The sequence below is a fragment of the Chiloscyllium punctatum genome, chromosome 42 (genome assembly GCF_047496795.1).
Source record: "Chiloscyllium punctatum isolate Juve2018m chromosome 42, sChiPun1.3, whole genome shotgun sequence".
NCBI classification, from domain to species: Eukaryota; Metazoa; Chordata; class Chondrichthyes; order Orectolobiformes; family Hemiscylliidae; genus Chiloscyllium; species Chiloscyllium punctatum.
The window spans coordinates 9555994-9583401 of NC_092780.1; the positions used below are offsets into that span (position 1 = coordinate 9555994).

A 27408-nucleotide genomic window follows, 5' to 3' on the forward strand; every position below is an offset into this window, starting at 1 on the left:
ATCTGCAGTCAAATGCTCCACTGAGCTACACCCCCACTGGAAAACTGCGGTGCATGTTTACACTTTCCACATACTACAGTGACAATTGTCTAAAACAACTCTGTTGTCTGTGCCTTTCAACAGTTTACGTGCAGCACAGATGTTTTGTATGTGGAACCGAACTCCAAAATGACTGTCTGACTTCAATGGCATTTGCATCGGAAATGGAAATGGCTGAGTGGTAGAGTTCAGATGGACGGAAGATATTGCGCAGATGCACTCATAGAGTGCATCCGCGCTGACCGTATGTACGTGCAACGCTTTCATGCTCTCGTTTCGGGGCTGCAGTGCATGTTTTGCAACATGGATCTTTGTGTCTTTGAGGTGTTCATCGTAGAAGGAACCTTGCTGTGGTAGCAAAACACCCCTCCTTCAGTGTTTCCTGTGCAGGATGGGCAACGGCAGTTACTTGAAAAGCCGCTCCAGTGCCGGGAAGTTGCTTCTATAAAGGGGGCACCCAGATTTGAACTGGGGACCTCTTGATCTGCAGTCAAATGCTCTACCACTGAGCTATACCCCCAACAGAAAACTGCGGTGCATGTTTACACTTTCCACATACTACAGTGACAATTGTCTAAAACAACTCTCTTGTCTGCGCCTTTCAACAGTTTACGTGCAGCACAGATGTTTTGTATGTGGAACCTAACTCCAAAATGACTGTCTGACTTCAATGGCATTTGCATCGGAAATGGAAATGGCTGAGTGGTAGAGTCCAGATGGACGGAAGATATTGCTCCGATGACCTCGGCGCTGACCGTATGCACGTGCGATGCTTTCATGCTCTCGTTTCAGCGCTGCAGTGCATGTTTTGCAACATCTCACGATGCAACACGGATCTTCGTGTCTTTGAGGTGTTCATCGTAGAAGGAACCTTGCTGTGGTAGCAAAACACCCCTCCTTCAGTGTTTCCTGTGCAGGAGGGGCAACGGCAGTTACTTGAAAAGCCGCTCCAGTGCCGGGAAGTTGCTTGTGTAAAGGGGGCACCCAGATTTGAACTGGGGACCTCTTGATCTGCAGTCAAATGCTCCACTGAGCTACACCCCCACTGGAAAACTGCGGTGCATGTTTACACTTTCCACATACTACAGTGACAATTGTCTAAAACAACTCTGTTGTCTGTGCTTTTCAACAGTTTACGTGCAGCACCGATGTTTTGTATGTGGAACCTAACTCCAAAATGACTGTCTGACTTCAATGGCATTTGCATCGGAAATGGAAATGGCTGAGTGGTAGAGTTCAGATGGACGGAAGATATTGCGCAGATGCACTCATAGAGTGCATCCGCGCTGACCGTATGTACGTGCAACACTTTCACGCTCTCGTTTCGGGGCTGCAGTGCATGTTTTGCAACATCTCACGATGCAACACGGATCTTCGAGTCTTTGAGGTGTTCATCGTAGAAGGAACCTTTGCTGTGGTCGCAAAACACCCCTCCTTCAGTGTTTCCTGTGCAGGATGGGCAACGGCAGTTACTTGAAAAGCCGCTCCATTGCAGGGAAGTTGCTTGTATAAAGGGGGCATCCAGATTTGAACTGGGGACCTCTTGATCTGCAGTCAAATGCTCTACCACTGAGCTATACCCCCAACAGAAAACTGCGGTGCATGTTTACACTTTCCACATACTACAGTGACAATTGTCTAAAACAACTCTCTTGTCTGCGCCTTTCAACAGTTTACGTGCAGCACAGATGTTTTGTATGTGGAACCTAACTCCAAAATGACTGTCTGACTTCAATGGCATTTGCATCGGAAATGGAAATGGCTGAGTGGTAGAGTCCAGATGGACGGAAGATATTGCTCCGATGACCTCGGCGCTGACCGCATGCACGTGCAATGCTTTCATGCTCTCGTTTCAGCGCTGCAGTGCATGTTTTGCAACATCTCACGATGCAACACGGATCTTCGTGTCTTTGAGGTGTTCATCGTAGAAGGAACCTTGCTGTGGTAGCAAAACACCCCTCCTTCAGTGTTTCCTGTGCAGGAGGGGCAACGGCAGTTACTTGAAAAGCCGCTCCAGTGCAGGGAAGTTGCTTGTATAAAGGGGGCACCCAGATTTGAACTGGGGACCTCTTGATCTGCAGTCAAATGCTCTACCACTGAGCTATACCCCCAAGGGGAAACTGCGGTGCATGTTTAAACTTTCCACATACTACAGTGACAATTGTCGAAAACAACTCTTTTGTCTGTGCCTTTCAACAGTTTACGTGCAGCACAGATGTTTTGTATGTGGAACCTAACTCCAAAATGACTGTCTGACTTCAATGGCATTTGCATCGGAAATGGAAATGGCTGAGTGGTAGAGTTCAGATGGACGGAAGATATTGCGCAGATGCACTCATCGAGTGCATCCGCGCTGACCATATGCACGTGCGATGCTTTCATGCTCTCGTTTCAGCGCTGCAGTGCATGTTTTGCAACATCTCACGATGCAACACGGATCTTCGTGTCTTTGAGGTGTTCATCGTAGAAGGAACCTTGCTGTGGTAGCAAAACACCCCTCCTTCAGTGTTTCCTGTGCAGGAGGGGCAACGGCAGTTACTTGAAAAGCCGCTCCAGTGCCGGGAAGTTGCTTGTGTAAAGGGGGCACCCAGATTTGAACTGGGGACCTCTTGATCTGCAGTCAAATGCTCCACTGAGCGACACCCCCACTGGAAAACTGCGGTGCATGTTTACACTTTCCACATACTACAGTGACAATTGTCTAAAACAACTCTGTTGTCTGTGCCTTTCAACAGTTTACGTGCAGCACAGATGTTTTGTATGTGGAACCTAACTCCAAAATGACTGTCTGACTTCAATGGCATTTGCATCGGAAATGGAAATGGCTGAGTGGTAGAGTTCAGATGGACGGAAGATATTGCGCAGATGCACTCATAGAGTGCATCCGCGCTGACCGTATGTACGTGCAACGCTTTCATGCTCTCGTTTCGGGGCTGCAGTGCATGTTTTGCAACATCTCACGATGCAACACGGATCTTTGTGTCTTTGAGGTGTTCATCGTAGAAGGAACCTTGCTGTGGTAGCAAAACACCCCTCCTTCAGTGTTTCCTGTGCAGGAGGGGCAACAGCAGTTACTTGAAAAGCCGCTCCAGTGCCGGGAAGTTGCTTCTATAAAAGGGGCACCCAGATTTGAACTGGGGACCTCTTGATCTGCAGTCAAATGCTCTACCACTGAGCTATACCCCCAACAGAAAACTGCGGTGCATGTTTACACTTTCCACATACTACAGTGACAATTGTCTAAAACAACTCTCTTGTCTGCGCCTTTCAACAGTTTACGTGCAGCACAGATGTTTTGTATGTGGAACCTAACTCCAAAATGACTGTCTGACTTCAATGGCATTTGCATCGGAAATGGAAATGGCTGAGTGGTAGAGTCCAGATGGACGGAAGATATTGCTCCGATGACCTCGGTGCTGACCGTATGCACGTGCAATGCTTTCATGCTCTCGTTTCAGCGCTGCAGTGCATGTTTTGCAACATCTCACGATGCAACACGGATCTTCGTGTCTTTGAGGTGTTCATCGTAGAAGGAACCTTGCTGTGGTAGCAAAACACCCCTCCTTCAGTGTTTCCTGTGCAGGAGGGGCAACGGCAGTTACGTGAAAAGCCGCTCCAGTGCAGGGAAGTTGCTTGTATAAAGGGGGCACCCAGATTTGAACTGGGGACCTCTTGATCTGCAGTCAAATGCTCTACCACTGAGCTATACCCCCAACGGAAAACTACGGTGCATGTTTATACTTTCCACATACTACAGTGACAATTGTCGAAAACAACTCTTTTGTCTGTGCCTTTCAACAGTTTACGTGCAGCACAGATGTTTTGTATGTGGAACCTAACTCCAAAATGACTGTCTGACTTCAATGGCATTTGCATCGGAAATGGAAATGGCTGAGTGGTAGAGTTCAGATGGACGGAAGATATTGCGCAGATGCACTCATCGAGTGCATCCGCGCTGACCATATGCACGTGCGATGCTTTCATGCTCTCGTTTCAGCGCTGCAGTGCATGTTTTGCAACATCTCATGATGCAACACGGATCTTCGTGTCTTTGAGGTGTTCATCGTAGAAGGAACCTTGCTGTGGTAGCAAAACACCCCTCCTTCAGTGTTTCCTGTGCAGGAGGGGCAACGGCAGTCACTTGAAAAGCCGCTCCAGTGCCGGGAAGTTGCTTGTGTAAAGGGGGCACCCAGATTTGAACTGGGGACCTCTTGATCTGCAGTCAAATGCTCCACTGAGCGACACCCCCACTGGAAAACTGCGGTGCATGTTTACACTTTCCACATACTACAGTGACAATTGTCTAAAACAACTCTGTTGTCTGTGCCTTTCAACAGTTTACGTGCAGCACAGATGTTTTGTATGTGGAACCTAACTCCAAAATGACTGTCTGACTTCAATGGCATTTGCATCGGAAATGGAAATGGCTGAGTGGTAGAGTTCAGATGGACGGAAGATATTGCGCAGATGCACTCATAGAGTGCATCCGCGCTGACCGTATGTACGTGCAACGCTTTCATGCTCTCGTTTCGGGGCTGCAGTGCATGTTTTGCAACATCTCACGATGCAACACGGATCTTCGAGTCTTTGAGGTGTTCATCGTAGAAGGAACCTTGCTGTGGTAGCAAAACACCCCCCCTTCAGTGTTTCCTGTGCAGGATGGGCAACGGCAGTTACTTGAAAAGCCGCTCCAGTGCAGGGAAGTTGCTTGTATAAAGGGGGCATCCAGATTTGAACCGGGGACCTCTTGATCTGCAGTCAAATGCTCTACCACTGAGCTATACCCCCAACAGAAAACTGCGGTGCATGTTTACACTTTCCACATACTACAGTGACAATTGTCTAAAACAACTCTCTTGTCTGCGCCTTTCAACAGTTTACGTGCAGCACAGATGTTTTGTATGTGGAACCTAACTCCAAAATGACTGTCTGACTTCAATGGCATTTGCATCGGAAATGGAAATGGCTGAGTGGTAGAGTCCAGATGGACGGAAGATATTGCTCCGATGACCTCGGCGCTGACCGTATGCACGTGCAATGCTTTCATGCTCTCGTTTCAGCGCTGCAGTGCATGTTTTGCAACATCTCACGATGCAACACGGATCTTCGTGTCTTTGAGGTGTTCATCGTAGAAGGAACCTTGCTGTGGTAGCAAAACACCCCTCCTTCAGTGTTTCCTGTGCAGGATGGGCAACGGCAGTTACTTGAAAAGCCGCTCCAGTGCAGGGAAGTTGCTTGTATAAAGGGGCCACCCAGATTTGTACTGGGGACATCTGGATCTGCAGTCAAATGCTCTACCACTGAGCTATACTCCCACGAGAAAACGGCGGTGCATGTTTACACTTTCCACATACTACAGTGACAATTGTCTAAAACAACTCTCTTGTCTGCGCCTTTCAACAGTTTACGTGCAGCACAGATGTTTTGTATGTGGAACCTAACTCCAAAATGACTGTCTGACTTCAATGGCATTTGCATCGGAAATGGAAATTGCTGAGTGGTAGAGTCCAGATGGACGGAAGATATTGCTCCGATGACCTCGGTGCTGACCGTATGTACGTGCAACGCTTTCATGCTCTCGTTTCGGGGCTGCAGTGCATGTTTTGCAACATCTCACGATGCAACACGGATCTTTGTGTCTTTGAGGTGTTCATCGTAGAAGGAACCTTGCTGTGGTAGCAAAACACCCCTCCTTCAGTGTTTCCTGTGCAGGATGGGCAACAGCAGTTACTTGAAAAGCCGCTCCAGTGCCGGGAAGTTGCTTCTATAAAGGGGGCACCCAGATTTGAACTGGGGACCTCTTGATCTGCAGTCAAATGCTCTACCACTGAGCTATACCCCCAACAGAAAACTGCGGTGCATGTTTACACTTTCCACATACTACAGTGACAATTGTCTAAAACAACTCTCTTGTCTGCGCCTTTCAACAGTTTACGTGCAGCACAGATGTTTTGTATGTGGAACCTAACTCCAAAATGACTGTCTGACTTCAATGGCATTTGCATCGGAAATGGAAATGGCTGAGTGGTAGAGTTCAGATGGACGGAAGATATTGCGCAGATGCCCTCATCGAGGGCATCCGCGCTGACCATATGCACGTGCGATGCTTTCATGCTCTCGTTTCAGCGCTGCAGTGCATGTTTTGCAACATCTCATGATGCAACACGGATCTTCGTGTCTTTGAGGTGTTCATCGTAGAAGGAACCTTGCTGTGGTAGCAAAACACCCCTCCTTCAGTGTTTCCTGTGCAGGAGGGGCAACGGCAGTTACTTGAAAAGCCGCTCCAGTGCCGGGAAGTTGCTTGTGTAAAGGGGGCACCCAGATTTGAACTGGGGACCTCTTGATCTGCAGTCAAATGCTCCACTGAGCTACACCCCCACTGGAAAACTGCGGTGCATGTTTACACTTTCCACATACTACAGTGACAATTGTCTAAAACAACTCTGTTGTCTGTGCCTTTCAACAGTTTACGTGCAGCACAGATGTTTTGTATGTGGAACCTAACTCCAAAATGACTGTCTGACTTCAATGGCATTTGCATCGGAAATGGAAATGGCTGAGTGGTAGAGTTCAGATGGACGGAAGATATTGCGCAGATGCACTCATAGAGTGCATCCGCGCTGACCGTATGTACGTGCAACGCTTTCATGCTCTCGTTTCGGGGCTGCAGTGCATGTTTTGCAACATGGATCTTTGTGTCTTTGAGGTGTTCATCGTAGAAGGAACCTTGCTGTGGTAGCAAAACACCCCTCCTTCAGTGTTTCCTGTGCAGGATGGGCAACGGCAGTTACTTGAAAAGCCGCTCCAGTGCCGGGAAGTTGCTTCTATAAAGGGGGCACCCAGATTTGAACTGGGGACCTCTTGATCTGCACTCAAATGCTCTACCACTGAGCTTACCCCCAACAGAAAACTGCGGTGCATGTTTACACTTTCCACATACTACAGTGACAATTGTCTAAAACAACTCTCTTGTCTGCGCCTTTCAACAGTTTACGTGCAGCACAGATGTTTTGTATGTGGAACCTAACTCCAAAATGACTGTGTGACTTCAATGGCATTTGCATCGGAAATGGAAATGGCTGAGTGGTAGAGTCCAGATGGACGGAAGATATTGCTCCGATGACCTCGGCGCTGACCGTATGCACGTGCAATGCTTTCATGCTCTCGTTTCAGCGCTGCAGTGCATGTTTTGCAACATCTCACGATGCAACACGGATCTTCGTGTCTTTGAGGTGTTCATCGTAGAAGGAACCTTGCTGTGGTAGCAAAACACCCCTCCTTCAGTGTTTCCTGTGCAGGAGGGGCAACGGCAGTTACTTGAAAAGCCGCTCCAGTGCAGGGAAGTTGCTTGTATAAAGGGGGCACCCAGATTTGAACTGGGGACCTCTTGATCTGCAGTCAAATGCTCTACCACTGAGCTATACTCCCACGAGAAAACGGCGGTGCATGTTTACACTTTCCACATACTACAGTGACAATTGTCTAAAACAACTCTCTTGTCTGCGCCTTTCAACAGTTTACGTGCAGCACAGATGTTTTGTATGTGGAACCTAACTCCAAAATGACTGTCTGACTTCAATGGCATTTGCATCGGAAATGGAAATGGCTGAGTGGTAGAGTCCAGATGGACGGAAGATATTGCTCCGATGACCTCGGCGCTGACCGTATGCACGTGCAATGCTTTCATGCTCTCGTTTCAGCACTGCAGTGCATGTTTTGCAACATCTCACGATGCAACACGGATCTTCGTGTCTTTGAGGTGTTCATCGTAGAAGGAACCTTGCTGTGGTAGCAAAACACCCCTCCTTCAGTGTTTCCTGTGCAGGAGGGGCAACGGCAGTTACTTGAAAAGCCGCTCCAGTGCAGGGAAGTTGCTTGTATAAAGGGGGCACCTAGATTTGAACTGGGGACCTCTTGATCTGCAGTCAAACGCTCTACCACTGAGCTATACCCCCAAGGGAAAACTGCGGTGCATGTTTATACTTTCCACATACTACAGTGACAATTGTCGAAAACAACTCTTTTGTCTGTGCCTTTCAACAGTTTACGTGCAGCACAGATGTTTTGTATGTGGAACCTAACTCCAAAATGACTGTCTGAATTCAATGGCATTTGCATCGGAAATGGAAATGGCTGAGTGGAAGAGTTCAGATGGACGGAAGATATTGCGCAGATGCACTCATCGAGTGCATCCGCGCTGACCATATGCACGTGCGATGCTTTCACGCTCTCGTTTCAGCGCTGCAGTGCATGTTTTGCAACATCTCATGATGCAACACGGATCTTCGTGTCTTTGAGGTGTTCATCGTAGAAGGAACCTTGCTGTGGTAGCAAAACACCCCTCCTTCAGTGTTTCCTGTGCAGGAGGGGCAACGGCAGTTACTTGAAAAGCCGCTCCAGTGCCGGGAAGTTGCTTGTGTAAAGGGGGCACCCAGATTTGAACTGGGGACCTCTTGATCTGCAGTCAAATGCTCCACTGAGCTACACCCCCACTGGGAAACTGCGGTGCATGTTTACACTTTCCACATACTACAGTGACAATTGTCTAAAACAACTCTGTTGTCTGTGCCTTTCAACAGTTTACGTGCAGCACAGATGTTTTGTATGTGGAACCTAACTCCAAAATGACTGTCTGACTTCAATGGCATTTGCATCGGAAATGGAAATGGCTGAGTGGTAGAGTTCAGATGGACGGAAGATATTGCGCAGATGCACTCATAGAGTGCATCCGCGCTGACCGTATGTACGTGCAACGCTTTCATGCTCTCGTTTCGGGGCTGCAGTGCATGTTTTGCAACATGGATCTTTGTGTCTTTGAGGTGTTCATCGTAGAAGGAACCTTGCTGTGGTAGCAAAACACCCCTCCTTCAGTGTTTCCTGTGCAGGATGGGCAACGGCAGTTACTTGAAAAGCCACTCCAGTGCCGGGAAGTTGCTTCTATAAAGGGGGCACCCAGATTTGAACTGGGGACCTCTTGATCTGCAGTCAAATGCTCTACCACTGAGCTTACCCCCAACAGAAAACTGGGGTGCATGTTTACACTTTCCACATACTACAGTGACAATTGTCTAAAACAACTCTCTTGTCTGCGCCTTTCAACAGTTTACGTGCAGCACAGATGTTTTGTATGTGGAACCTAACTCCAAAATGACTGTCTGACTTCAATGGCATTTGCATCGGAAATGGAAATGGCTGAGTGGTAGAGTCCAGATGGACGGAAGATATTGCTCCGATGACCTCGGCGCTGACCGTATGCACGTGCAATGCTTTCATGCTCTCGTTTCAGCGCTGCAGTGCATGTTTTGCAACATCTCACGATGCAACACGGATCTTCGTGTCTTTGAGGTGTTCATCGTAGAAGGAACCTTGCTGTGGTAGCAAAACACCCCTCCTTCAGTGTTTCCTGTGCAGGAGGGGCAACGGCAGTTACTTGAAAAGCCGCTCCAGTGCAGGGAAGTTGCTTGTATAAAGGGGGCACCCAGATTTGAACTGGGGACCTCTTGATCTGCAGTCAAATGCTCTACCACTGAGCTATACCCCCAAGGGAAAACTGCGGTGCATGTTTATACTTTCCACATACTACAGTGACAATTGTCGAAAACAACTCTTTTGTCTGTGCCTTTCAACAGTTTACGTGCAGCACAGATGTTTTGTATGTGGAACCTAACTCCAAAATGACTGTCTGACTTCAATGGCATTTGCATCGGAAATGGAAATGGCTGAGTGGTAGAGTTCAGATGGACGGAAGATATTGCGCAGATGCACTCATCGAGTGCATCCGCGCTGACCATATGCACGTGCGATGCTTTCATGCTCTCGTTTCAGCGCTGCAGTGCATGTTTTGCAACATCTCACGATGCAACACGGATCTTCGTGTCTTTGAGGTGTTCATCGTAGAAGGAACCTTGCTGTGGTAGCAAAACACCCCTCCTTCAGTGTTTCCTGTGCAGGAGGGGCAACGGCAGTTACTTGAAAAGCCGCTCCAGTGCCGGGAAGTTGCTTGTGTAAAGGGGGCACCCAGATTTGAACTGGGGACCTCTTGATCTGCAGTCAAATGCTCCACTGAGCTACACCCCCACTGGAAAACTGCGGTGCATGTTTACACTTTCCACATACTACAGTGACAATTGTCTAAAACAACTCTGTTGTCTGTGCCTTTCAACAGTTTACGTGCAGCACAGATGTTTTGTATGTGGAACCGAACTCCAAAATGACTGTCTGACTTCAATGGCATTTGCATCGGAAATGGAAATGGCTGAGTGGTAGAGTTCAGATGGACGGAAGATATTGCGCAGATGCACTCATAGAGTGCATCCGCGCTGACCGTATGTACGTGCAACGCTTTCATGCTCTCGTTTCGGGGCTGCAGTGCATGTTTTGCAACATGGATCTTTGTGTCTTTGAGGTGTTCATCGTAGAAGGAACCTTGCTGTGGTAGCAAAACACCCCTCCTTCAGTGTTTCCTGTGCAGGATGGGCAACGGCAGTTACTTGAAAAGCCGCTCCAGTGCCGGGAAGTTGCTTCTATAAAGGGGGCACCCAGATTTGAACTGGGGACCTCTTGATCTGCAGTCAAATGCTCTACCACTGAGCTATACCCCCAACAGAAAACTGCGGTGCATGTTTACACTTTCCACATACTACAGTGACAATTGTCTAAAACAACTCTCTTGTCTGCGCCTTTCAACAGTTTACGTGCAGCACAGATGTTTTGTATGTGGAACCTAACTCCAAAATGACTGTCTGACTTCAATGGCATTTGCATCGGAAATGGAAATGGCTGAGTGGTAGAGTCCAGATGGACGGAAGATATTGCTCCGATGACCTCGGCGCTGACCGTATGCACGTGCGATGCTTTCATGCTCTCGTTTCAGCGCTGCAGTGCATGTTTTGCAACATCTCACGATGCAACACGGATCTTCGTGTCTTTGAGGTGTTCATCGTAGAAGGAACCTTGCTGTGGTAGCAAAACACCCCTCCTTCAGTGTTTCCTGTGCAGGAGGGGCAACGGCAGTTACTTGAAAAGCCGCTCCAGTGCCGGGAAGTTGCTTGTGTAAAGGGGGCACCCAGATTTGAACTGGGGACCTCTTGATCTGCAGTCAAATGCTCCACTGAGCTACACCCCCACTGGAAAACTGCGGTGCATGTTTACACTTTCCACATACTACAGTGACAATTGTCTAAAACAACTCTGTTGTCTGTGCTTTTCAACAGTTTACGTGCAGCACCGATGTTTTGTATGTGGAACCTAACTCCAAAATGACTGTCTGACTTCAATGGCATTTGCATCGGAAATGGAAATGGCTGAGTGGTAGAGTTCAGATGGACGGAAGATATTGCGCAGATGCACTCATAGAGTGCATCCGCGCTGACCGTATGTACGTGCAACGCTTTCACGCTCTCGTTTCGGGGCTGCAGTGCATGTTTTGCAACATCTCACGATGCAACACGGATCTTCGAGTCTTTGAGGTGTTCATCGTAGAAGGAACCTTTGCTGTGGTCGCAAAACACCCCTCCTTCAGTGTTTCCTGTGCAGGATGGGCAACGGCAGTTACTTGAAAAGCCGCTCCATTGCAGGGAAGTTGCTTGTATAAAGGGGGCATCCAGATTTGAACTGGGGACCTCTTGATCTGCAGTCAAATGCTCTACCACTGAGCTATACCCCCAACAGAAAACTGCGGTGCATGTTTACACTTTCCACATACTACAGTGACAATTGTCTAAAACAACTCTCTTGTCTGCGCCTTTCAACAGTTTACGTGCAGCACAGATGTTTTGTATGTGGAACCTAACTCCAAAATGACTGTCTGACTTCAATGGCATTTGCATCGGAAATGGAAATGGCTGAGTGGTAGAGTCCAGATGGACGGAAGATATTGCTCCGATGACCTCGGCGCTGACCGTATGCACGTGCAATGCTTTCATGCTCTCGTTTCAGCGCTGCAGTGCATGTTTTGCAACATCTCACGATGCAACACGGATCTTCGTGTCTTTGAGGTGTTCATCGTAGAAGGAACCTTGCTGTGGTAGCAAAACACCCCTCCTTCAGTGTTTCCTGTGCAGGATGGGCAACGGCAGTTACTTGAAAAGCCGCTCCAGTGCAGGGAAGTTGCTTGTATAAAGGGGCCACCCAGATTTGTACTGGGGACATCTGGATCTGCAGTCAAATGCTCTACCACTGAGCTATACTCCCACGAGAAAACGGCGGTGCATGTTTACACTTTCCACATACTACAGTGACAATTGTCTAAAACAACTCTCTTGTCTGCGCCTTTCAACAGTTTACGTGCAGCACAGATGTTTTGTATGTGGAACCTAACTCCAAAATGACTGTCTGACTTCAATGGCATTTGCATCGGAAATGGAAATTGCTGAGTGGTAGAGTCCAGATGGACGGAAGATATTGCTCCGATGACCTCGGTGCTGACCGTATGCACGTGCAATGCTTTCATGCTCTCGTTTCAGCGCTGCAGTGCATGTTTTGCAACATCTCACGATGCAACACGGATCTTTGTGTCTTTGAGGTGTTCATCGTAGAAGGAACCTTGCTGTGGTAGCAAAACACCCCTCCTTCAGTGTTTCCTGTGCAGGAGGGGCAACGGCAGTTACGTGAAAAGCCGCTCCAGTGCAGGGAAGTTGCTTGTATAAAGGGGGCACCCAGATTTGAACTGGGGACCTCTTGATCTGCAGTCAAATGCTCTACCACTGAGCTATACCCCCAAGGGGAAACTGCGGTGCATGTTTAAACTTTCCACATACTACAGTGACAATTGTCGAAAACAACTCTTTTGTCTGTGCCTTTCAACAGTTTACGTGCAGCACAGATGTTTTGTATGTGGAACCTAACTCCAAAATGACTGTCTGACTTCAATGGCATTTGCATCGGAAATGGAAATGGCTGAGTGGTAGAGTTCAGATGGACGGAAGATATTGCGCAGATGCACTCATCGAGTGCATCCGCGCTGACCATATGCACGTGCGATGCTTTCATGCTCTCGTTTCAGCGCTGCAGTGCATGTTTTGCAACATCTCACGATGCAACACGGATCTTCGTGTCTTTGAGGTGTTCATCGTAGAAGGAACCTTGCTGTGGTAGCAAAACACCCCTCCTTCAGTGTTTCCTGTGCAGGAGGGGCAACGGCAGTTACTTGAAAAGCCGCTCCAGTGCCGGGAAGATGCTTGTGTAAAGGGGGCACCCAGATTTGAACTGGGGACCTCTTGATCTGCAGTCAAATGCTCCACTGAGCGACACCCCCACTGGAAAACTGCGGTGCATGTTTACACTTTCCACATACTACAGTGACAATTGTCTAAAACAACTCTGTTGTCTGTGCCTTTCAACAGTTTACGTGCAGCACAGATGTTTTGTATGTGGAACCTAACTCCAAAATGACTGTCTGACTTCAATGGCATTTGCATCGGAAATGGAAATGGCTGAGTGGTAGAGTTCAGATGGACGGAAGATATTGCGCAGATGCACTCATAGAGTGCATCCGCGCTGACCGTATGTACGTGCAACGCTTTCATGCTCTCGTTTCGGGGCTGCAGTGCATGTTTTGCAACATCTCACGATGCAACACGGATCTTTGTGTCTTTGAGGTGTTCATCGTAGAAGGAACCTTGCTGTGGTAGCAAAACACCCCTCCTTCAGTGTTTCCTGTGCAGGAGGGGCAACAGCAGTTACTTGAAAAGCCGCTCCAGTGCCGGGAAGTTGCTTCTATAAAAGGGGCACCCAGATTTGAACTGGGGACCTCTTGATCTGCAGTCAAATGCTCTACCACTGAGCTATACCCCCAACAGAAAACTGCGGTGCATGTTTACACTTTCCACATACTACAGTGACAATTGTCTAAAACAACTCTCTTGTCTGCGCCTTTCAACAGTTTACGTGCAGCACAGATGTTTTGTATGTGGAACCTAACTCCAAAATGACTGTCTGACTTCAATGGCATTTGCATCGGAAATGGAAATGGCTGAGTGGTAGAGTCCAGATGGACGGAAGATATTGCTCCGATGACCTCGGTGCTGACCGTATGCACGTGCAATGCTTTCATGCTCTCGTTTCAGCGCTGCAGTGCATGTTTTGCAACATCTCACGATGCAACACGGATCTTCGTGTCTTTGAGGTGTTCATCGTAGAAGGAACCTTGCTGTGGTAGCAAAACACCCCTCCTTCAGTGTTTCCTGTGCAGGAGGGGCAACGGCAGTTACGTGAAAAGCCGCTCCAGTGCAGGGAAGTTGCTTGTATAAAGGGGGCACCCAGATTTGAACTGGGGACCTCTTGATCTGCAGTCAAATGCTCTACCACTGAGCTATACCCCCAACGGAAAACTACGGTGCATGTTTATACTTTCCACATACTACAGTGACAATTGTCGAAAACAACTCTTTTGTCTGTGCCTTTCAACAGTTTACGTGCAGCACAGGTGTTTTGTATGTGGAACCTAACTCCAAAATGACTGTCTGACTTCAATGGCATTTGCATCGGAAATGGAAATGGCTGAGTGGTAGAGTTCAGATGGACGGAAGATATTGCGCAGATGCACTCATCGAGTGCATCCGCGCTGACCATATGCACGTGCGATGCTTTCATGCTCTCGTTTCAGCGCTGCAGTGCATGTTTTGCAACATCTCATGATGCAACACGGATCTTCGTGTCTTTGAGGTGTTCATCGTAGAAGGAACCTTGCTGTGGTAGCAAAACACCCCTCCTTCAGTGTTTCCTGTGCAGGAGGGGCAACGGCAGTCACTTGAAAAGCCGCTCCAGTGCCGGGAAGTTGCTTGTGTAAAGGGGGCACCCAGATTTGAACTGGGGACCTCTTGATCTGCAGTCAAATGCTCCACTGAGCGACACCCCCACTGGAAAACTGCGGTGCATGTTTACACTTTCCACATACTACAGTGACAATTGTCTAAAACAACTCTGTTGTCTGTGCCTTTCAACAGTTTACGTGCAGCACAGATGTTTTGTATGTGGAACCTAACTCCAAAATGACTGTCTGACTTCAATGGCATTTGCATCGGAAATGGAAATGGCTGAGTGGTAGAGTTCAGATGGACGGAAGATATTGCGCAGATGCACTCACAGAGTGCATCCGCGCTGACCGTATGTACGTGCAACGCTTTCATGCTCTCGTTTCGGGGCTGCAGTGCATGTTTTGCAACATCTCACGATGCAACACGGATCTTTGTGTCTTTGAGGTGTTCATCGTAGAAGGAACCTTGCTGTGGTAGCAAAACACCCCTCCTTCAGTGTTTCCTGTGCAGGATGGGCAACGGCAGTTACTTGAAAAGCCGCTCCAGTGCCGGGAAGTTGCTTCTATAAAGGGGGCACCCAGATTTGAACTGGGGACCTCTTGATCTGCAGTCAAATGCTCTACCACTGAGCTATACCCCCAACAGAAAACTGCGGTGCATGTTTACACTTTCCACATACTACAGTGACAATTGTCTAAAACAACTCTCTTGTCTGCGCCTTTCAACAGTTTACGTGCAGCACAGATGTTTTGTATGTGGAACCTAACTCCAAAATGACTGTCTGACTTCAATGGCATTTGCATCGGAAATGGAAATGGCTGAGTGGTAGAGTCCAGATGGACGGAAGATATTGCTCCGATGACCTCGGCGCTGACCGTATGCACGTGCAATGCTTTCATGCTCTCGTTTCAGCGCTGCAGTGCATGTTTTGCAACATCTCACGATGCAACACGGATCTTCGTGTCTTTGAGGTGTTCATCGTAGAAGGAACCTTGCTGTGGTAGCAAAACACCCCTCCTTCAGTGTTTCCTGTGCAGGAGGGGCAACGGCAGTTACTTGAAAAGCCGCTCCAGTGCCGGGAAGTTGCTTGTGTAAAGGGGGCACCCAGATTTGAACTGGGGACCTCTTGATCTGCAGTCAAATGCTCCACTGAGCTACACCCCCACTGGAAAACTGCGGTGCATGTTTACACTTTCCACATACTACAGTGACAATTGTCTAAAACAACTCTGTTGTCTGTGCCTTTCAACAGTTTACGTGCAGCACAGATGTTTTGTATGTGGAACCTAACTCCAAAATGGCTGTCTGACTTCAATGGCATTTGCATCGGAAATGGAAATGGCTGAGTGGTAGAGTTCAGATGGACGGAAGATATTGCGCAGATGCACTCATAGAGTGCATCCGCGCTGACCGTATGTACGTGCAACGCTTTCATGCTCTCGTTTCGGGGCTGCAGTGCATGTTTTGCAACATCTCACGATGCAACACGGATCTTCGAGTCTTTGAGGTGTTCATCGTAGAAGGAACCTTGCTGTGGTAGCAAAACACCCCCCCTTCAGTGTTTCCTGTGCAGGATGGGCAACGGCAGTTACTTGAAAAGCCGCTCCAGTGCAGGGAAGTTGCTTGTATAAAGGGGGCATCCAGATTTGAACCGGGGACCTCTTGATCTGCAGTCAAATGCTCTACCACTGAGCTATACCCCCAACAGAAAACTGCGGTGCATGTTTACACTTTCCACATACTACAGTGACAATTGTCTAAAACAACTCTCTTGTCTGCGCCTTTCAACAGTTTACGTGCAGCACAGATGTTTTGTATGTGGAACCTAACTCCAAAATGACTGTCTGACTTCAATGGCATTTGCATCGGAAATGGAAATGGCTGAGTGGTAGAGTCCAGATGGACGGAAGATATTGCTCCGATGACCTCGGCGCTGACCGTATGCACGTGCAATGCTTTCATGCTCTCGTTTCAGCGCTGCAGTGCATGTTTTGCAACATCTCACGATGCAACACGGATCTTCGTGTCTTTGAGGTGTTCATCGTAGAAGGAACCTTGCTGTGGTAGCAAAACACCCCTCCTTCAGTGTTTCCTGTGCAGGATGGGCAACGGCAGTTACTTGAAAAGCCGCTCCAGTGCAGGGAAGTTGCTTGTATAAAGGGGCCACCCAGATTTGTACTGGGGACATCTGGATCTGCAGTCAAATGCTCTACCACTGAGCTATACTCCCACGAGAAAACGGCGGTGCATGTTTACACTTTCCACATACTACAGTGACAATTGTCTAAAACAACTCTCTTGTCTGCGCCTTTCAACAGTTTACGTGCAGCACAGATGTTTTGTATGTGGAACCTAACTCCAAAATGACTGTCTGACTTCAATGGCATTTGCATCGGAAATGGAAATTGCTGAGTGGTAGAGTCCAGATGGACGGAAGATATTGCTCCGATGACCTCGGTGCTGACCGTATGCACGTGCAATGCTTTCATGCTCTCGTTTCAGCGCTGCAGTGCATGTTTTGCAACATCTCACGATGCAACACGGATCTTTGTGTCTTTGAGGTGTTCATCGTAGAAGGAACCTTGCTGTGGTAGCAAAACACCCCTCCTTCAGTGTTTCCTGTGCAGGAGGGGCAACGGCAGTTACGTGAAAAGCCGCTCCAGTGCAGGGAAGTTGCTTGTATAAAGGGGGCACCCAGATTTGAACTGGGGACCTCTTGATCTGCAGTCAAATGCTCTACCACTGAGCTATACCCCCAACGGAAAACTACGGTGCATGTTTATACTTTCCACATACTACAGTGACAATTGTCGAAAACAACTCTTTTGTCTGTGCCTTTCAACAGTTTACGTGCAGCACAGATGTTTTGTATGTGGAACCTAACTCCAAAATGACTGTCTGACTTCAATGGCATTTGCATCGGAAATGGAAATGGCTGAGTGGTAGAGTTCAGATGGACGGAAGATATTGCGCAGATGCACTCATCGAGTGCATCCGCGCTGACCATATGCACGTGCGATGCTTTCATGCTCTCGTTTCAGCGCTGCAGTGCATGTTTTGCAACATCTCATGATGCAACACGGATCTTCGTGTCTTTGAGGTGTTCATCGTAGAAGGAACCTTGCTGTGGTAGCAAAACACCCCTCCTTCAGTGTTTCCTGTGCAGGAGGGGCAACGGCAGTCACTTGAAAAGCCGCTCCAGTGCCGGGAAGTTGCTTGTGTAAAGGGGGCACCCAGATTTGAACTGGGGACCTCTTGATCTGCAGTCAAATGCTCCACTGAGCGACACCCCCACTGGAAAACTGCGGTGCATGTTTACACTTTCCACATACTACAGTGACAATTGTCTAAAACAACTCTGTTGTCTGTGCCTTTCAACAGTTTACGTGCAGCACAGATGTTTTGTATGTGGAACCTAACTCCAAAATGACTGTCTGACTTCAATGGCATTTGCATCGGAAATGGAAATGGCTGAGTGGTAGAGTTCAGATGGACGGAAGATATTGCGCAGATGCACTCATAGAGTGCATCCGCGCTGACCGTATGTACGTGCAACGCTTTCACGCTCTCGTTTCGGGGCTGCAGTGCATGTTTTGCAACATCTCACGATGCAACACGGATCTTCGAGTCTTTGAGGTGTTCATCGTAGAAGGAACCTTTGCTGTGGTCGCAAAACACCCCTCCTTCAGTGTTTCCTGTGCAGGAGGGGCAACGGCAGTTACTTGAAAAGCCGCTCCAGTGCCGGGAAGTTGCTTGTGTAAAGGGGGCACCCAGATTTGAACTGGGGACCTCTTGATCTGCAGTCAAATGCTCCACTGAGCGACACCCCCACTGGAAAACTGCGGTGCATGTTTACACTTTCCACATACTACAGTGACAATTGTCTAAAACAACTCTGTTGTCTGTGCCTTTCAACAGTTTACGTGCAGCACAGATGTTTTGTATGTGGAACCTAACTCCAAAATGACTGTCTGACTTCAATGGCATTTGCATCGGAAATGGAAATGGCTGAGTGGTAGAGTTCAGATGGACGGAAGATATTGCGCAGATGCACTCATAGAGTGCATCCGCGCTGACCGTATGTACGTGCAACGCTTTCATGCTCTCGTTTCGGGGCTGCAGTGCATGTTTTGCAACATCTCACGATGCAACACGGATCTTTGTGTCTTTGAGGTGTTCATCGTAGAAGGAACCTTGCTGTGGTAGCAAAACACCCCTCCTTCAGTGTTTCCTGTGCAGGATGGGCAACAGCAGTTACTTGAAAAGCCGCTCCAGTGCCGGGAAGTTGCTTCTATAAAGGGGGCACCCAGATTTGAACTGGGGACCTCTTGATCTGCAGTCAAATGCTCTACCACTGAGCTATACCCCCAACAGAAAACTGCGGTGCATGTTTACACTTTCCACATACTACAGTGACAATTGTCTAAAACAACTCTCTTGTCTGCGCCTTTCAACAGTTTACGTGCAGCACAGATGTTTTGTATGTGGAACCTAACTCCAAAATGACTGTCTGACTTCAATGGCATTTGCATCGGAAATGGAAATGGCTGAGTGGTAGAGTTCAGATGGACGGAAGATATTGCGCAGATGCCCTCATCGAGGGCATCCGCGCTGACCATATGCACGTGCGATGCTTTCATGCTCTCGTTTCAGCGCTGCAGTGCATGTTTTGCAACATCTCATGATGCAACACGGATCTTCGTGTCTTTGAGGTGTTCATCGTAGAAGGAACCTTGCTGTGGTAGCAAAACACCCCTCCTTCAGTGTTTCCTGTGCAGGAGGGGCAACGGCAGTTACTTGAAAAGCCGCTCCAGTGCCGGGAAGTTGCTTGTGTAAAGGGGGCACCCAGATTTGAACTGGGGACCTCTTGATCTGCAGTCAAATGCTCCACTGAGCTACACCCCCACTGGAAAACTGCGGTGCATGTTTACACTTTCCACATACTACAGTGACAATTGTCTAAAACAACTCTGTTGTCTGTGCCTTTCAACAGTTTACGTGCAGCACAGATGTTTTGTATGTGGAACCTAACTCCAAAATGACTGTCTGACTTCAATGGCATTTGCATCAGAAATGGAAATGGCTGAGTGGTAGAGTTCAGATGGACGGAAGATATTGCGCAGATGCACTCATAGAGTGCATCCGCGCTGACCGTATGTACGTGCAACGCTTTCATGCTCTCGTTTCGGGGCTGCAGTGCATGTTTTGCAACATGGATCTTTGTGTCTTTGAGGTGTTCATCGTAGAAGGAACCTTGCTGTGGTAGCAAAACACCCCTCCTTCAGTGTTTCCTGTGCAGGATGGGCAACGGCAGTTACTTGAAAAGCCGCTCCAGTGCCGGGAAGTTGCTTCTATAAAGGGGGCACCCAGATTTGAACTGGGGACCTCTTGATCTGCACTCAAATGCTCTACCACTGAGCTTACCCCCAACAGAAAACTGCGGTGCATGTTTACACTTTCCACATACTACAGTGACAATTGTCTAAAACAACTCTCTTGTCTGCGCCTTTCAACAGTTTACGTGCAGCACAGATGTTTTGTATGTGGAACCTAACTCCAAAATGACTGTGTGACTTCAATGGCATTTGCATCGGAAATGGAAATGGCTGAGTGGTAGAGTCCAGATGGACGGAAGATATTGCTCCGATGACCTCGGCGCTGACCGTATGCACGTGCAATGCTTTCATGCTCTCGTTTCAGCGCTGCAGTGCATGTTTTGCAACATCTCACGATGCAACACGGATCTTCGTGTCTTTGAGGTGTTCATCGTAGAAGGAACCTTGCTGTGGTAGCAAAACACCCCTCCTTCAGTGTTTCCTGTGCAGGAGGGGCAACGGCAGTTACTTGAAAAGCCGCTCCAGTGCAGGGAAGTTGCTTGTATAAAGGGGGCACCCAGATTTGAACTGGGGACCTCTTGATCTGCAGTCAAATGCTCTACCACTGAGCTATACTCCCACGAGAAAACGGCGGTGCATGTTTACACTTTCCACATACTACAGTGACAATTGTCTAAAACAACTCTCTTGTCTGCGCCTTTCAACAGTTTACGTGCAGCACAGATGTTTTGTATGTGGAACCTAACTCCAAAATGACTGTCTGACTTCAATGGCATTTGCATCGGAAATGGAAATGGCTGAGTGGTAGAGTCCAGATGGACGGAAGATATTGCTCCGATGACCTCGGCGCTGACCGTATGCACGTGCAATGCTTTCATGCTCTCGTTTCAGCACTGCAGTGCATGTTTTGCAACATCTCACGATGCAACACGGATCTTCGTGTCTTTGAGGTGTTCATCGTAGAAGGAACCTTGCTGTGGTAGCAAAACACCCCTCCTTCAGTGTTTCCTGTGCAGGAGGGGCAACGGCAGTTACTTGAAAAGCCGCTCCAGTGCAGGGAAGTTGCTTGTATAAAGGGGGCACCTAGATTTGAACTGGGGACCTCTTGATCTGCAGTCAAACGCTCTACCACTGAGCTATACCCCCAAGGGAAAACTGCGGTGCATGTTTATACTTTCCACATACTACAGTGACAATTGTCGAAAACAACTCTTTTGTCTGTGCCTTTCAACAGTTTACGTGCAGCACAGATGTTTTGTATGTGGAACCTAACTCCAAAATGACTGTCTGAATTCAATGGCATTTGCATCGGAAATGGAAATGGCTGAGTGGAAGAGTTCAGATGGACGGAAGATATTGCGCAGATGCACTCATCGAGTGCATCCGCGCTGACCATATGCACGTGCGATGCTTTCACGCTCTCGTTTCAGCGCTGCAGTGCATGTTTTGCAACATCTCATGATGCAACACGGATCTTCGTGTCTTTGAGGTGTTCATCGTAGAAGGAACCTTGCTGTGGTAGCAAAACACCCCTCCTTCAGTGTTTCCTGTGCAGGAGGGGCAACGGCAGTTACTTGAAAAGCCGCTCCAGTGCCGGGAAGTTGCTTGTGTAAAGGGGGCACCCAGATTTGAACTGGGGGCCTCTTGATCTGCAGTCAAATGCTCCACTGAGCTACACCCCCACTGGGAAACTGCGGTGCATGTTTACACTTTCCACATACTACAGTGACAATTGTCTAAAACAACTCTGTTGTCTGTGCCTTTCAACAGTTTACGTGCAGCACAGATGTTTTGTATGTGGAACCTAACTCCAAAATGACTGTCTGACTTCAATGGCATTTGCATCGGAAATGGAAATGGCTGAGTGGTAGAGTTCAGATGGACGGAAGATATTGCGCAGATGCACTCATAGAGTGCATCCGCGCTGACCGTATGTACGTGCAACGCTTTCATGCTCTCGTTTCGGGGCTGCAGTGCATGTTTTGCAACATGGATCTTTGTGTCTTTGAGGTGTTCATCGTAGAAGGAACCTTGCTGTGGTAGCAAAACACCCCTCCTTCAGTGTTTCCTGTGCAGGATGGGCAACGGCAGTTACTTGAAAAGCCGCTCCAGTGCCGGGAAGTTGCTTCTATAAAGGGGGCACCCAGATTTGAACTGGGGACCTCTTGATCTGCAGTCAAATGCTCTACCACTGAGCTATACCCCCAACAGAAAACTGCGGTGCATGTTTACACTTTCCACATACTACAGTGACAATTGTCTAAAACAACTCTCTTGTCTGCGCCTTTCAACAGTTTACGTGCAGCACAGATGTTTTGTATGTGGAACCTAACTCCAAAATGACTGTCTGACTTCAATGGCATTTGCATCGGAAATGGAAATGGCTGAGTGGTAGAGTCCAGATGGACGGAAGATATTGCTCCGATGACCTCGGCGCTGACCGTATGTACGTGCGATGCTTTCATGCTCTCGTTTCAGCGCTGCAGTGCATGTTTTGCAACATCTCACGATGCAACACGGATCTTCGTGTCTTTGAGGTGTTCATCGTAGAAGGAACCTTGCTGTGGTAGCAAAACACCCCTCCATCAGTGTTTCCTGTGCAGGAGGGGCAACGGCAGTTACTTGAAAAGCCGCTCCAGTGCAGGGAAGTTGCTTGTATAAAGGGGGCACCCAGATTTGAACTGGGGACCTCTTGATCTGCAGTCAAATGCTCTACCACTGAGCTATACCCCCAAGGGAAAACTGCGGTGCATGTTTATACTTTCCACATACTACAGTGACAATTGTCGAAAACAACTCTTTTGTCTGTGCCTTTCAACAGTTTACGTGCAGCACAGATGTTTTGTATGTGGAACCTAACTCCAAAATGACTGTCTGACTTCAATGGCATTTGCATCGGAAATGGAAATGGCTGAGTGGTAGAGTTCAGATGGACGGAAGATATTGCGCAGATGCACTCATCGAGTGCATCCGCGCTGACCATATGCACGTGCGATGCTTTCATGCTCTCGTTTCAGCGCTGCAGTGCATGTTTTGCAACATCTCACGATGCAACACGGATCTTCATGTCTTTGAGGTGTTCATCGTAGAAGGAACCTTGCTGTGGTAGCAAAACACCCCTCCTTCAGTGTTTCCTGTGCAGGAGGGGCAACGGCAGTTACTTGAAAAGCCGCTCCAGTGCCGGGAAGTTGCTTGTGTAAAGGGGGCACCCAGATTTGAACTGGGGACCTCTTGATCTGCAGTCAAATGCTCCACTGAGCGACACCCCCACTGGAAAACTGCGGTGCATGTTTACACTTTCCACATACTACAGTGACAATTGTCTAAAACAACTCTGTTGTCTGTGCCTTTCAACAGTTTACGTGCAGCACAGATGTTTTGTATGTGGAACCTAACTCCAAAATGACTGTCTGACTTCAATGGCATTTGCATCGGAAATGGAAATGGCTGAGTGGTAGAGTTCAGATGGACGGAAGATATTGCGCAGATGCACTCATAGAGTGCATCCGCGCTGACCGTATGTACGTGCAACGCTTTCATGCTCTCGTTTCGGGGCTGCAGTGCATGTTTTGCAACACGGATCTTTGTGTCTTTGAGGTGTTCATCGTAGAAGGAACCTTGCTGTGGTAGCAAAACACCCCTCCTTCAGTGTTTCCTGTGCAGGATGGGCAACGGCAGTTACTTGAAAAGCCGCTCCAGTGCCGGGAAGTTGCTTCTATAAAGGGGGCACCCAGATTTGAACTGGGGACCTCTTGATCTGCAGTCAAATGCTCTACCACTGAGCTATACCCCCAACAGAAAACTGCGGTGCATGTTTACACTTTCCACATACTACAGTGACAATTGTCTAAAACAACTCTCTTGTCTGCGCCTTTCAACAGTTTACGTGCAGCACAGATGTTTTGTATGTGGAACCTAACTCCAAAATGACTGTCTGACTTCAATGGCATTTGCATCGGAAATGGAAATGGCTGAGTGGTAGAGTCCAGATGGACGGAAGATATTGCTCCGATGACCTCGGTGCTGACCGTATGCACGTGCAATGCTTTCATGCTCTCGTTTCAGCGCTGCAGTGCATGTTTTGCAACATCTCACGATGCAACACGGATCTTCGTGTCTTTGAGGTGTTCATCGTAGAAGGAACCTTGCTGTGGTAGCAAAACACCCCTCCTTCAGTGTTTCCTGTGCAGGAGGGGCAACGGCAGTTACGTGAAAAGCCGCTCCAGTGCAGGGAAGTTGCTTGTATAAAGGGGGCACCCAGATTTGAACTGGGGACCTCTTGATCTGCAGTTAAATGCTCTACCACTGAGCTATACCCCCAACGGAAAACTACGGTGCATGTTTATACTTTCCACATACTACAGTGACAATTGTCGAAAACAACTCTTTTGTCTGTGCCTTTCAACAGTTTACGTGCAGCACAGATGTTTTGTATGTGGAACCTAACTCCAAAATGACTGTCTGACTTCAATGGCATTTGCATCGGAAATGGAAATGGCTGAGTGGTAGAGTTCAGATGGACGGAAGATATTGCGCAGATGCACTCATCGAGTGCATCCGCGCTGACCATATGCACGTGCGATGCTTTCATGCTCTCGTTTCAGCGCTGCAGTGCATGTTTTGCAACATCTCATGATGCAACACGGATCTTCGTGTCTTTGAGGTGTTCATCGTAGAAGGAACCTTGCTGTGGTAGCAAAACACCCCTCCTTCAGTGTTTCCTGTGCAGGAGGGGCAACGGCAGTCACTTGAAAAGCCGCTCCAGTGCCGGGAAGTTGCTTGTGTAAAGGGGGCACCCAGATTTGAACTGGGGACCTCTTGATCTGCAGTCAAATGCTCCACTGAGCGACACCCCCACTGGAAAACTGCGGTGCATGTTTACACTTTCCACATACTACAGTGACAATTGTCTAAAACAACTCTGTTGTCTGTGCCTTTCAACAGTTTACGTGCAGCACAGATGTTTTGTATGTGGAACCTAACTCCAAAATGACTGTCTGACTTCAATGGCATTTGCATCGGAAATGGAAATGGCTGAGTGGTAGAGTTCAGATGGACGGAAGATATTGCGCAGATGCACTCATAGAGTGCATCCGCGCTGACCGTATGTACGTGCAACGCTTTCATGCTCTCGTTTCGGGGCTGCAGTGCATGTTTTGCAACATCTCACGATGCAACACGGATCTTTGTGTCTTTGAGGTGTTCATCGTAGAAGGAACCTTGCTGTGGTAGCAAAACACCCCTCCTTCAGTGTTTCCTGTGCAGGATGGGCAACGGCAGTTACTTGAAAAGCCGCTCCAGTGCCGGGAAGTTGCTTCTATAAAGGGGGCACCCAGATTTGAACTGGGGACCTCTTGATCTGCAGTCAAATGCTCTACCACTGAGCTATACTCCCACGAGAAAACGGCGGTGCATGTTTACACTTTCCACATACTACAGTGACAATTGTCTAAAACAACTCTCTTGTCTGCGCCTTTCAACAGTTTACGTGCAGCACAGATGTTTTGTATGTGGAACCTAACTCCAAAATGACTGTCTGACTTCAATGGCATTTGCATCGGAAATGGAAATGGCTGAGTGGTAGAGTCCAGATGGACGGAAGATATTGCTCCGATGACCTCGGCGCTGACCGTATGCACGTGCAATGCTTTCATGCTCTCGTTTCAGCGCTGCAGTGCATGTTTTGCAACATCTCACGATGCAACACGGATCTTCGTGTCTTTGAGGTGTTCATCGTAGAAGGAACCTTGCTGTGGTAGCAAAACACACCACCTTCAGTGTTTCCTGTGCAGGATGGGCAACGGCAGTTACTTGAAAAGCCGCTCCAGTGCAGGGAAGTTGCTTGTATAAAGGGGGCACCCAGATTTGTACTGGGGACATCTGGATCTGCAGTCAAATGCTCTACCACTGAGCTATACTCCCACGAGAAAACGGCGGTGCATGTTTACACTTTCCACATACTACAATGACAATTGTCTAAAACAACTCTCTTGTCTGCGCCTTTCATCAGTTTACGTGCAGCACAGATGTTTTGTATGTGGAACCTAACTCCAAAATGACTGTCTGACTTCAATGGCATTTGCATCGGAAATGGAAATGGCTGAGTGGTAGAGTTCAGATGGACGGAAGATATTGCGCAGATGCACTCATAGAGTGCATCCGCGCTGACCGGATGCACATGCAACGCTTTCATGCTCTCGTTTCTGCGCTGCAGTGCATGTTTTGCAACATCTCACGATGCAACACGGATCTTCGTGTCTTTGAGGTGTTCATCGTAGAAGGAACCTTGCTGTGGTAGCAAAACACCCCTCCTTCAGTGTTTCCTGTGCAGGATGGGCAACGGCAGTTACTTGAAAAGCCGCTCCAGTGCAGGGAAGTTGCTTGTATAAAGGGGGCACCCAGATTTGAACTGGGGACCTCTTGATCTGCAGTCAAATGCTCTACCACTGAGCTATACCCCCAACGGAAAACTGCGGTGCATGTTTATACTTTCCACATACTACAGTGACAATTGTCGAAAACAACTCTTTTGTCTGTGCCTTTCAACAGTTTACGTGCAGCACAGATGTTTTGTATGTGGAACCTAACTCCAAAATGACTGTCTGACTTCAATGGCATTTGCATCGGAAATGGAAATGGCTGAGTGGTAGAGTTCAGATGGACGGAAGATATTGCGCAGATGCACTCATCGAGTGCATCCGCGCTGACCATATGCACGTGCGATGCTTTCATGCTCTCGTTTCAGCGCTGCAGTGCATGTTTTGCAACATCTCACGATGCAACACGGATCTTCGTGTCTTTGAGGTGTTCATCGTAGAAGGAACCTTGCTGTGGTAGCAAAACACCCCTCCTTCAGTGTTTCCTGTGCAGGAGGGGCAACGGCAGTTACTTGAAAAGCCGCTCCAGTGCCGGGAAGTTGCTTGTGTAAAGGGGGCACCCAGATTTGAACTGGGGACCTCTTGATCTGCAGTCAAATGCTCCACTGAGCTACACCCCCACTGGAAAACTGCGGTGCATGTTTACACTTTCCACATACTACAGTGACAATTGTCTAAAACAACTCTGTTGTCTGTGCCTTTCAACAGTTTACGTGCAGCACAGATGTTTTGTATGTGGAACCTAACTCCAAAATGACTGTCTGACTTCAATGGCATTTGCATCGGAAATGGAAATGGCTGAGTGGTAGAGTTCAGATGGACGGAAGATATTGCGCAGATGCACTCATAGAGTGCATCCGCGCTGACCGTATGTACGTGCAACGCTTTCATGCTCTCGTT

At 48.2% G+C, this 27408-nt stretch overlaps 25 non-coding genes across 25 annotated transcripts; all 25 read right to left on the reverse strand.

The window, feature by feature from the left end:
- Positions 1-487: 487 nt before the first annotated feature.
- On the reverse strand, positions 488-559 carry trnac-gca (transfer RNA cysteine (anticodon GCA)). Its single transcript has one exon. It is a non-coding gene; the product is annotated as a tRNA-Cys (tRNA).
- A 992-nt stretch (positions 560-1551) lies between these two features.
- On the reverse strand, positions 1552-1623 carry trnac-gca (transfer RNA cysteine (anticodon GCA)). Its single transcript has one exon. It is a non-coding gene; the product is annotated as a tRNA-Cys (tRNA).
- A 455-nt stretch (positions 1624-2078) lies between these two features.
- Positions 2079-2150, reverse strand: trnac-gca (transfer RNA cysteine (anticodon GCA)). The gene has a single exon. It is a non-coding gene; the product is annotated as a tRNA-Cys (tRNA).
- Positions 2151-3153: 1003 nt separating this feature from the next.
- On the reverse strand, positions 3154-3225 carry trnac-gca (transfer RNA cysteine (anticodon GCA)). The gene has a single exon. It is a non-coding gene; the product is annotated as a tRNA-Cys (tRNA).
- Positions 3226-3680: 455 nt separating this feature from the next.
- On the reverse strand, positions 3681-3752 carry trnac-gca (transfer RNA cysteine (anticodon GCA)). The gene has a single exon. It is a non-coding gene; the product is annotated as a tRNA-Cys (tRNA).
- A 2057-nt stretch (positions 3753-5809) lies between these two features.
- Positions 5810-5881, reverse strand: trnac-gca (transfer RNA cysteine (anticodon GCA)). The gene has a single exon. It is a non-coding gene; the product is annotated as a tRNA-Cys (tRNA).
- A 1514-nt stretch (positions 5882-7395) lies between these two features.
- trnac-gca (transfer RNA cysteine (anticodon GCA)) lies at positions 7396-7467 on the reverse strand. Its single transcript has one exon. It is a non-coding gene; the product is annotated as a tRNA-Cys (tRNA).
- Positions 7468-7922: 455 nt separating this feature from the next.
- On the reverse strand, positions 7923-7994 carry trnac-gca (transfer RNA cysteine (anticodon GCA)). Its single transcript has one exon. It is a non-coding gene; the product is annotated as a tRNA-Cys (tRNA).
- Positions 7995-9508: 1514 nt separating this feature from the next.
- trnac-gca (transfer RNA cysteine (anticodon GCA)) lies at positions 9509-9580 on the reverse strand. Its single transcript has one exon. It is a non-coding gene; the product is annotated as a tRNA-Cys (tRNA).
- Positions 9581-10568: 988 nt separating this feature from the next.
- On the reverse strand, positions 10569-10640 carry trnac-gca (transfer RNA cysteine (anticodon GCA)). Its single transcript has one exon. It is a non-coding gene; the product is annotated as a tRNA-Cys (tRNA).
- A 992-nt stretch (positions 10641-11632) lies between these two features.
- trnac-gca (transfer RNA cysteine (anticodon GCA)) lies at positions 11633-11704 on the reverse strand. Its single transcript has one exon. It is a non-coding gene; the product is annotated as a tRNA-Cys (tRNA).
- Positions 11705-12686: 982 nt separating this feature from the next.
- trnac-gca (transfer RNA cysteine (anticodon GCA)) lies at positions 12687-12758 on the reverse strand. The gene has a single exon. It is a non-coding gene; the product is annotated as a tRNA-Cys (tRNA).
- Positions 12759-13761: 1003 nt separating this feature from the next.
- trnac-gca (transfer RNA cysteine (anticodon GCA)) lies at positions 13762-13833 on the reverse strand. Its single transcript has one exon. It is a non-coding gene; the product is annotated as a tRNA-Cys (tRNA).
- A 455-nt stretch (positions 13834-14288) lies between these two features.
- On the reverse strand, positions 14289-14360 carry trnac-gca (transfer RNA cysteine (anticodon GCA)). Its single transcript has one exon. It is a non-coding gene; the product is annotated as a tRNA-Cys (tRNA).
- Positions 14361-15363: 1003 nt separating this feature from the next.
- trnac-gca (transfer RNA cysteine (anticodon GCA)) lies at positions 15364-15435 on the reverse strand. Its single transcript has one exon. It is a non-coding gene; the product is annotated as a tRNA-Cys (tRNA).
- Positions 15436-17480: 2045 nt separating this feature from the next.
- On the reverse strand, positions 17481-17552 carry trnac-gca (transfer RNA cysteine (anticodon GCA)). The gene has a single exon. It is a non-coding gene; the product is annotated as a tRNA-Cys (tRNA).
- A 1540-nt stretch (positions 17553-19092) lies between these two features.
- trnac-gca (transfer RNA cysteine (anticodon GCA)) lies at positions 19093-19164 on the reverse strand. The gene has a single exon. It is a non-coding gene; the product is annotated as a tRNA-Cys (tRNA).
- A 1514-nt stretch (positions 19165-20678) lies between these two features.
- On the reverse strand, positions 20679-20750 carry trnac-gca (transfer RNA cysteine (anticodon GCA)). The gene has a single exon. It is a non-coding gene; the product is annotated as a tRNA-Cys (tRNA).
- Positions 20751-21205: 455 nt separating this feature from the next.
- trnac-gca (transfer RNA cysteine (anticodon GCA)) lies at positions 21206-21277 on the reverse strand. Its single transcript has one exon. It is a non-coding gene; the product is annotated as a tRNA-Cys (tRNA).
- Positions 21278-22265: 988 nt separating this feature from the next.
- On the reverse strand, positions 22266-22337 carry trnac-gca (transfer RNA cysteine (anticodon GCA)). Its single transcript has one exon. It is a non-coding gene; the product is annotated as a tRNA-Cys (tRNA).
- Positions 22338-22792: 455 nt separating this feature from the next.
- trnac-gca (transfer RNA cysteine (anticodon GCA)) lies at positions 22793-22864 on the reverse strand. Its single transcript has one exon. It is a non-coding gene; the product is annotated as a tRNA-Cys (tRNA).
- A 988-nt stretch (positions 22865-23852) lies between these two features.
- trnac-gca (transfer RNA cysteine (anticodon GCA)) lies at positions 23853-23924 on the reverse strand. Its single transcript has one exon. It is a non-coding gene; the product is annotated as a tRNA-Cys (tRNA).
- Positions 23925-24379: 455 nt separating this feature from the next.
- trnac-gca (transfer RNA cysteine (anticodon GCA)) lies at positions 24380-24451 on the reverse strand. The gene has a single exon. It is a non-coding gene; the product is annotated as a tRNA-Cys (tRNA).
- Positions 24452-25454: 1003 nt separating this feature from the next.
- Positions 25455-25526, reverse strand: trnac-gca (transfer RNA cysteine (anticodon GCA)). The gene has a single exon. It is a non-coding gene; the product is annotated as a tRNA-Cys (tRNA).
- Positions 25527-26520: 994 nt separating this feature from the next.
- trnac-gca (transfer RNA cysteine (anticodon GCA)) lies at positions 26521-26592 on the reverse strand. The gene has a single exon. It is a non-coding gene; the product is annotated as a tRNA-Cys (tRNA).
- Between the last annotated feature and the right edge of the window lie 816 nt (positions 26593-27408).